A 10,009-nucleotide genomic window follows, 5' to 3' on the forward strand; every position below is an offset into this window, starting at 1 on the left:
GGATAAATTGGCTGATCCTGTCTATGTGCAATCACAAGAAATTTATTATGTCTTCTACATATCCATACATCAAAAAATGTTTTGCATCACCTCGGTTAAGAAAGTTCCGGAACCTGTACAGAAAATTGGAACAGAGATCAACATAAACATCATTTCTGCCCTTTTTATTTCTCAGGAAAAACACACATTGCATGTTGTACAACCATTCAGCGAGACCTTCAGAGGTGGTGGTCCAGATTGCTGTACCGACCGGTACCTCTAGTACCCAGTAGCTCGTCCTCTTGCATTGATGCAAGCGTGTATTCGTCGTGGCATACTATCCACAAGTTCATCAAGGCACTGTTGGTCCAGATTGTCCCACTCCTTAACAGAGATTCGGCGTAGATCCCTCAGAGTGGTTGGTGGATCACGTCGTCCATAAACAGCCCTCAGACATGTTCAATAGGGTTCGTGTCTGGAGAACTGCTGGCCACTGCAGTCGAGCGATGTCGTTATCCTGAAGGAAGTCATTCACAATATGAGCGCGATGGGTGCGCGAAGTTCGTCCATGAAGAAGAATGCCTCGCCAATGTGCTGCCGACACGGTTGCACTATCAGTAGGAGGATGGCATTCACGTATCGTACAGCCGTTATGGCGCCTTCCATGACCACCAGCGGCGTACGTCGGCCCCACATAATGCCACCCCAAAGCAGCAAGGAACCTCCAACTTGCTGCGCTCCCTGGACAGTTTGTCTAAGGCGTTCAGCCTGATCGGGTTGCTTCAAACACGTCTCCAACGATTTTCTGGTTGAAGGCATATGCGACACTCGTCGGTGGAGAGAACGTGATGCTAATCATGAGCGGTCCATGTGGCATGTTGTTGGCTCCATCTGTACCACGCTGCGTGGTGTCGTGATTGCGAAGATGGACCTCGCCATGGACGTTGGGAGTGAAGTTCCGCATCATGCAGCCTATTGCACACAGTTTGAGTCGTAACACGACGTCCTGTGGCTGCACGAAAAGCATTATTCAACATGGTGGTGTTGCTGTCAGGATTCCTCCGAGCCATAATCCATAGGTAGCGGTCATCCACTGCAGTAGTAGCCCTTGGGCGGCCTGAGCGAGTCATGTCATCGACAGTTTCTCTCTCTCTGTATCTCCTCCATGTCCAGACAACATCGCTTTCGTTCACTCCGAGACTGATAACAAACAGACCCGAACTATTCGACTCTGTAAGTGCAGAACAGGGAATCAGTGATCATAAGGCCGTTGCAGCATCCATGAATATGGAAGTTAATAGGAATATAAAAAAAGGGAGGAAGGTTTATCTGTTTAGCCAGAGTAATAGAAGGCAGATTTCAGACTACCTAACAGATCAAAACGAAAATTTCTGTTCCAACACTGACAATGTTGAGTGTTTATGGAAAAAGTTCAAGGCAACCGTTAAATGCGTTTTAGACAGGTACGTGCCGAGCAAAACTGTGAGGGACGGGAAAAACCCACCGTGGTACAACAACAAAGTTAGGAAACTACTGCGAAAGCAAAGAGAGCTTCACTCCAAGTTTAAACGCAGCCAAAACCTCTCAGACAAACAGAAGCTAAACGATGTCAAAGTTAGCGTAAGGAGGGCTATGCGTGAAGCGTTCAGTGAATTCGAAAGTAAAATACTAGGTACCGACTTGACAGAAAATCCTAGGAAGTTCTGGTCTTACGTTAAATCAGTAAGTGGCTCGAAACATCATGTCCAGACACTCTGGGATGATGATGGCATTGAAACAGAGGATGACAAGCGTAAAGCTGAAATACTAAACACCTTTTTCCAAAGCTGTTTCACAGAGGAAGACCGCACTGCAGTTCCTTCTCTAAATCCTCGCACCAACGAAAAAATGGCTGACATTGAAATAAGTGTCCAAGGAATAGAAAAGCAACTGGAATCACTCAACAGAGGAAAGTCCACTGGACCTGACGGGATACCAATTCGATTCTACACAGAGTACGCGAAAGAACTTGCCCCCCTTCTAACAGCCGTGTACCGCAAGTCTCTAGAGGAACAGAAGGTTCCAAATGATTGGAAAAGAGCACAGGTAGTCCCAGTCTTCAAGAAGGGTCGTCGAGCAGATGCGCAAAACTATAGACCTATCTCTCTGACGTCGATCTGTTGTAGAATTTTAGAGCATGTCTTTTGCTCGAGTATCATGTCGTTTTTGGAAACTCAGAATCTACTATGTAGGAATCAACATGGATTCCGGAAACAGCGATCGTGTGAAACCCAACTCGCATTATTTGTTCATGAAACCCAGAAAATATTAGATACAGGCTCCCAGGTAGATGTCATTTTCCTTGACTTCCGGAAGGCGTTCGATACAGTTCCGCACTGTCGTCTGATAAACAAAGTAAGAGCCTACGGAATATCAGACCAGCTGTGTGGCTGGATTGAAGAGTTTTTAGCAAACAGAACACAGCATGTTGTTCTCAATGGAGAGACATCTACAGACGTTAAAGTAACCTCTGGCGTGCCACAGGGGAGTGTTATGGGACCATTGCTTTTCACAATATATATAAATGACCTAGTAGATAGTGTCGGAAGTTCCATGCGGCTTTTCGCGGATGATGCTGTAGTATACAGAGAAGTTGCAGCATTAGAAAATTGTAGCGAAATGCAGGAAGATCTGCAGCGGATAGGCACTTGGTGCAGGGAGTGGCAACTGACCCTTAACATAGACAAATGTAATGTATTGCGAATACGTAGAAAGAAGGATCCTTTATTGTATGATTATATGATAGCGGAACAAACACTGGTAGCAGTTACTTCTGTAAAATATCTGGGAGTATGCGTGCGGAACGATTTGAAGTGGAATGATCATATAAAATTAATTGTTGGTAAGGCGGGTACCAGGTTGAGATTCATTGGGAGAGTCCTTAGAAAATGTAGTCCATCAACAAAGGAGGTGGCTTACAAAACACTCGTTCGACCTATACTTGAGTATTGCTCATCAGTGTGGGATCCGTACCAGATCGGGTTGACGGAGGAGATAGAGAAGATCCAAAGAAGAGCGGCGCGTTTCGTCACAGGGTTATTTGGTAACCGTGATAGCGTTACGGAGATGTTTAACAAACTCAAGTGGCAGACTCTGCAAGAGAGGCGCTCTGCATCGCGGTGTAGCTTGCTCGCCAGGTTTCGAGAGGGTGCGTTTCTGGATGAGGTATCGAATATATTGCTTCCCCCTACTTATACCTCCCGAGGAGATCACGAATGTAAAATTAGAGAGATTAGAGCGCGCACAGAGGCTTTCAGACAGTCGTTCTTCCCGCGAACCATACGCGACTGGAACAGGAAAGGGAGATAATGACAGTGGCACGTAAAGTGCCCTCCGCCACACACCGTTGGGTGGCTTGCGGAGTATAAATGTAGATGTAGATGTAGATGTAGATGTCTGGACGCTTCCCTTGTTGATATCCCTTCCTGGCACAAAGTAACAATGCGGGCGCGATCTAACCGCGGTATTGACCGCCTAGGCATGCATGAACTAACACAACACGAGCTGTGTACCTCCCTCCTGGTGGATTGACTGGAACTTATCAGCTGTCGGACCCCCTCCGTCTAATAGGCGCTTCGCGTGCATGGTTGTTTACATCTTTGGGCGGGTTTAGTGACATCTCTGTACAGTCAAAGGAACTGTGTTTGTGATACAATATCCACAGTCAATGTCTATCTTCAGTTTTTTTGATGTGTGTATTTACTCAGATTCGAACATATAGCTCGAAGTTCCACTTTTGGGTGTTGTTTTTGAGATCATGACTATCTTCACTAACGTTTATTGATAAACAGAACGCCCTTTTATTCAGAATAGTATAGCGTGTCTCGTAGGAGACTGCTGCTATGAGATACCTAACACCACCAAATCTGATACGAAAGCACTGTAGCATTTGCACTCCTGTCGACAGGGCATTAAACATTAATCTTCCTTCTCAGCCTCACTAACAAAGTTTTTGATGTATTTGAGGTACCTCAATCGATGAAGGACAAAATACGTTGACTCAGACGCCTCAATTCCCGCACAAAACGATTTCAGTACATGTCGCATTTTAAGCCTCTCAGTTGCAGATGCAGTTTTACAAATAATATCGATATCAGTACATACTGCCTAGAGAAAATATGTTTCCAGATTCATATTCCTCAGATCAAAATTAATTTTTTGATAATGTCGGCCCTCCACTTAGTTTTTAATTTGCCAGTATTAAAGTAAATTTTAGTGTTTTGTTTAAGCACTGAAGTTCTTGTGTCAACAAAGCTCACTCATTAACTAACAAACATTATTAGCATGAACAGAGAACAACCAGTCTGCGAAGAACTACTTTTTATTTTATAATTATCTCTAAAATGTAAAGGAAATTGGCTTACAGTCTAAATTAACAACGTGTGTGGTATGGATGCAATGTATATCTGAACCAACGTTATATAATTTGAATTGTAATCACAAGCGTTGCACAATCGAATAATGCTGGTAGATTTTAGTGTGTGTCATGGAAGCTATCAGAATATGCAGTTCTGTCTCCATGACATAACCTTCATCAGAATCAGCAGCCACGTAAGAAAATTCATCTAATCTGTCGATTTCTTCATAGGATAGCCATTGAAACCCTTCAATCAGCGGTGATGCATGGCATGCCTGTATAAGTTGTTTATGTCCAATTATAGGATCTAACTCAAATCGTCGGATGTATTGACCATCTCACACATTCACAGGTTATTTGCCTCAGCATGCCCATGCACACTGTGTTTGAAAAAGAGTAGAATGTCGAAATCAGTCAATTGTTGACATGTGTCTTTTTAACATGGCGACCCACGAAAGCCCTGGTGTGATATTACAAATGACAGAATTCAGCATCTAAGCAGTTGTGCATCCACTCCGGATATATGTCGAAAATATCCGCAAGTAAGGTACATCAGCGTCTTTATTTAGCTCTGCATACTCCCCTAAATCAGAGATGCTAGTTTCTTAAACATTTGCTGCGTTTCCTCCATATCCATTATGGCGTTGATTATGACTTTACTGGTGAACGATGTTATGTCGGCAATGTGGTTTCATTGAGTCCCTCTTTCGAATCCACATATTGCATTGGAAGACCCTCTTCTTCATCACAAGCTGAAAATTTGGGTTTTGCAGCTCGAATGAGGTGCATATCTTCATGATGCATTGTTTCAGCAAGTATCTGAAGTTATGCATGCATTATCGGAGAGAGTCTAAGAAGTGGAGCATATTGTTTTTGGCGATTCGTGAATGAGATGTGCCTTTCGACATTCTCAGGTAGGACCTTGCTATTTTCCAAACTGAAATCACTCAAGTTCTCAATAAGGAAGTGAGTACCATAGCCGATCAAATTGTGGAAGAAAACGGGTATGTGTCATGGGGTCTGGTATTTCAAGCCGCGAGTATTGTGTGCTACATCATGGAATTTTCCCTGTTAGTTGACAGTGGCCGGTACGTGAGTTTCCACTTTTCTATCTAACGGCTGCCCACTGATATGATAGTGAAATGCCTTCCTGTAGAATGTATCATTCTCCCACCATTTCGTCATGTGAATGTTGGTGTGATAAATATCATCACTACAACTTGCAAGTTGTTCTACCTCAGAGAGGCAACGTCTCATAGCATTATCCGCGATGTATGAACCAACATGATCAAGATTTGAGTCATATGTACATTGAACCTGCTGTGCCACCAAATACGGTATGTGCCACTCTATGAAGGCACTATGAGAGGCACTGCAATCACCCTCGCAGCGCATCTTAAGAGTGAGGAGGTACTCGAAGTCAGCATATATATGACGAAAGGACAATATTCCTGATGGTGTGCGTTTTTAAACTTCAAGAAGTTCTCTACCTTGCAAGCCGCACTTAACTTTTCTTGTGTGGTACAATCTACCAAATGCTATGATAATACCTGCTAATAGAAAATGAGTCGAGGCATCAAGGACAAACAATGCCCAGCATAACGATTTATACTCGAGTAGGAGTGAACTAAATAGGTATGGATTCATATGCAGTGTTGATTCTCCCCCAGGGAGCAAAGCAACAGACGTACATGTTTCGGAAGCTGATGGGCTACTTGAGAAAAGTGTTCTCATTCGGAACGTCGTGCTCTTGTTCTGGTTTGCTATCTTCTTCTTCTTCCTTCATCCCATAAAATCTGAATTCTGCTTCTCAATTTTCGACCATTCTGCAGTTTCACAGGGAAATCGATGCCACTAAGGTATAATACCCACAAATATTATTACCTACACTGTATTTAGTTGGGCATTGTGCACCTCTCGTGTAAGTTCTCTCACGATCTGTGAGTGACCAATGAAACAAAATTAATATTTGCGATTTTGAACATTAGCACAATCATGTATAGCAGCTATATTCTTTGGAAGAATGATGTAGGACATCCCTTTTAGTGGGTCATAGACAGACAAGTGAATGTCCAAATGGAGTTTACAGCTGAGTGCCTTACCAAACCCCTTTTCCAACGTAGCAGGTAAATGCGCCGTATGACACTCGAACTAAAAGTTTAGGAGTACTCAGTGACTGAGGCACCTTGAGATACAACTGGTTTATTAGTAGGGCAGGCAGGAGAGTTGGTGCTGCTAGCCAGTGGTGGAGCAGCCTGGGGGCTGAGGTGAGTGAGGAGCCAGTCCTCGTCGCTGGTGAGGCGGCGGCCGACGTTGTGGAGGTGATGTTGATGAAGGCCCACCTCCAGATCACCCCACCATGTCTGGAGTGAAAAGATAATGATGACGTTGACGAGTATCGTGTGAAGATTTGGAGAGAAACTTGATAGAAATATGAAAGAGTAAATAATGAGCATTACGTAGCAATTCATTGCATCTGTAGTGTCCCATATGGATTTCATATCGTTGTCAAGTGACTTCAATTGTAGTACATCATCATCAACATTATCACCAGCAGCTAAGCTTCCTATAACAAAAAACATGTTATAATCAATAAACACTGTATGCAGGTGTGAATTATTAACTCTTTTAATTTGAATTAACTTCTATTTACTCGGTAAATGTCAGGGATATAATTCACAAGGAAATCTGGGTGGAGGATTGCATTGGAACAACATTATAATGGTGTAAGTCGTTAACCATATACCCAACCCATTCCGATCTCTTTACCTCATCATCCAAACTCCAAAAAAAATGGTTCAAATGGCTCTGAGCACTATGGGACTTAACATCTATGGTCATCAGTCCCCTAGAACTTAGAGCTACTTAAACCTAACTAACCTAAGGACAGCAAACAACACCCAGCCATCACGAGGCAGAGAAAATCCCTGACCCTGCCGGGAACCGAACCCGGGAACCCGGGCGTGGGAAGCGAGAACGCTACCGCACGACCACGAGATGCGGGCATCCAAACTCCCTAGAAACATTAACATTTAACAAGCATTCAAGTGTGAATTATTTTTATTAGTACCTCATCCTACGCGAATCAAACACTTACTTATCTGCTCACCTGACAATCGGATCCATTCCCCAAGAACTCTGGGTGGAGAATAACATCATGTCATTACAGGTGACCTTGAAATAGACCTGCTTATACAACTCAATTATTTCATCTATGTCATCTAAGTTAAGTGTTATAGGCACATGTACATTGTAGAAAAACTTTCAATGTGACATGAAACACATGTGGATCTGTTTGTCCTTGTAGTCGACAGCTAATACTACACAGTGCTAGCTGTCTAATTGGAAGCAGCAGCTGCAGCGTGGACTTACTCGAACGGCTCAATTACTTTATGTAAGTCCCCTAGAAACAACAAAAAATATCGTCAATGATGTGTGCATACGTAAATTGTAAGGACACTTTTAACATGAACTGACACACACATGTATTCACTCGTCCTCGTTATCGACAGCTGCGACAGTTGGAACCTCATTTGATAAACGCTCTGTGCTGCTTTCAAGTACAACCAGCCCACGCACTTCCATGAAGCGTAATCAGTTGAAATGTCCTACACAAGAAAAGAACATACATGTATCAAGTAAAAAATACACACGCATACGCAGATACACTCCTGGAAATGGAAAAAAGAACACATTGACACCGGTGTGTCAGACCCACCATACTTGCTCCGGACACTGCGAGAGGGCTGTACAAGCAATGATCACACGCACGGCACAGCGGACACACCAGGAACCGCGGTGTTGGCCGTCGAATGGCGCTAGCTGCGCAGCATTTGTGCACCGCCGCCGTCAGTGTCAGCCAGTTTGCCGTGGCATACGGAGCTCCATCGCAGTCTTTAACACTGGTAGCATGCAGCGACAGCGTGGACGTGAACCGTATGTGCAGTTGACGGACTTTGAGCGAGGGCGTATAGTGGGCATGCGGGAGGCCGGGTGGACGTACCGCCGAATTGCTCAATACGTGGGGCGTGAGGTCTCCACAGTACATCGATGTTGTCGCCAGTGGTCGGCGGAAGGTGCACGTGCCCGTCGACCTGGGACCGGACCGCAGCGACGCACGGATGCACGCCAAGACCGTAGGATCCTACGCAGTGCCGTAGGGGACCGCACCGCCACTTCCCAGCAAATTAGGGACACTGTTGCTCCTGGGGTATCGGCGAGGACCATTCGCAACCGTCTCCATGAAGCTGGGCTACGGTCCGCACACCGTTAGGCCGTCTTCCGCTCACGCCCCAACATCGTGCAGCCCGCCTCCAGTGGTGTCGCGACATGCGTGAATGGAGGGACGAATGGAGACGTGTCGTCTTCAGCGATGAGAGTCGCTTCTGCCTTGGTGCCAATGATGGTCGTATGCGTGTTTGGCGCCGTGCAGGTGAGCGCCACAATCAGGACTGCATACGACCGAGGCACACAGGGCCAACACCCGGCATCATGGTGTGGGGAGCGATCTCCTACACTGGCCGTACACCACTGGTGATCGTCGAGGGGACACTGAATAGTGCACGGTACATCCAAACCGTCATCGAACCCATCGTTCTACCATTCCTAGACCGGCAAGGGAACTTGCTGTTCCAACAGGACAATGCACGTCCGCATGTATCCCGTGCCACCCAACGTGCTCTAGAAGGTGTAAGTCAACTACCCTGGCCAGCAAGATCTCCGGATCTGTCCCCCATTGAGCATGTTTGGGACTGGATGAAGCGTCGTCTCACGCGGTCTGCACGTCCAGCACGAACGCTGGTCCAACTGAGGCGCCAGGTGGAAATGGCATGGCAAGCCGTTCCACAGGACTACATCCAGCATCTCTACGATCGTCTCCATGGGAGAATAGCAGCCTGCATTGCTGCGAAAGGTGGATATACACTGTACTAGTGCCGACATTGTGCATGCTCTGTTGCCTGTGTCTATGTGCCTGTGGTTCTGTCAGTGTGATCATGTGATGTATCTGACTCCAGGAATGTGTCAATAAAGTTTCCCCTTCCTGGGAAAATGAATTCACGGTGTTCTTATTTCAATTTCCAGGAGTGTACATCTTACATATCTGTTTGACCTTCTATAGTTGGCTCATCTGCACTGAACAATGCAATGATAATGTTTTCATTTGATAATGCCAAAATGAAAAACAGTGAAACGTCATATAACCAATTTAAACTCTAAATACAAATATAATAATAGGAAAAATGGCAACAACAAAAAACAGTTAATGTAAAGTTATGAAATGTCGGGAATACATTTGTTTAGGTGACATATTTACGTGCTTAACACTGCAAGATGAAAAGTTAACGTAAGTGGGAAGTAAGGCATTGCAAATGTGAAATGCTGATACATTAATAACCTGTGTAACCACCCGAATGTTGAATGCAAGTATGAAAACGTGCATGCACTGTGTTATACAAGTGCACAATGATAGTTTATGGGACGGAGTTCCACGCCTGTTGCACTCGGTATGTCAGTACATGGACAGTTAATCTGTTTGTGTATGTTGCTGGAGTTGTTATCCAGTAGTGTGTCATATATGTTCAATTAGAGACATATCTCGTAATCCAGCAGCCAATGCAATATGTTGACACTGTA

The sequence above is a fragment of the Schistocerca cancellata genome, chromosome 6 (assembly GCF_023864275.1).
Source record: "Schistocerca cancellata isolate TAMUIC-IGC-003103 chromosome 6, iqSchCanc2.1, whole genome shotgun sequence".
NCBI classification, from domain to species: domain Eukaryota; kingdom Metazoa; phylum Arthropoda; class Insecta; order Orthoptera; family Acrididae; genus Schistocerca; species Schistocerca cancellata.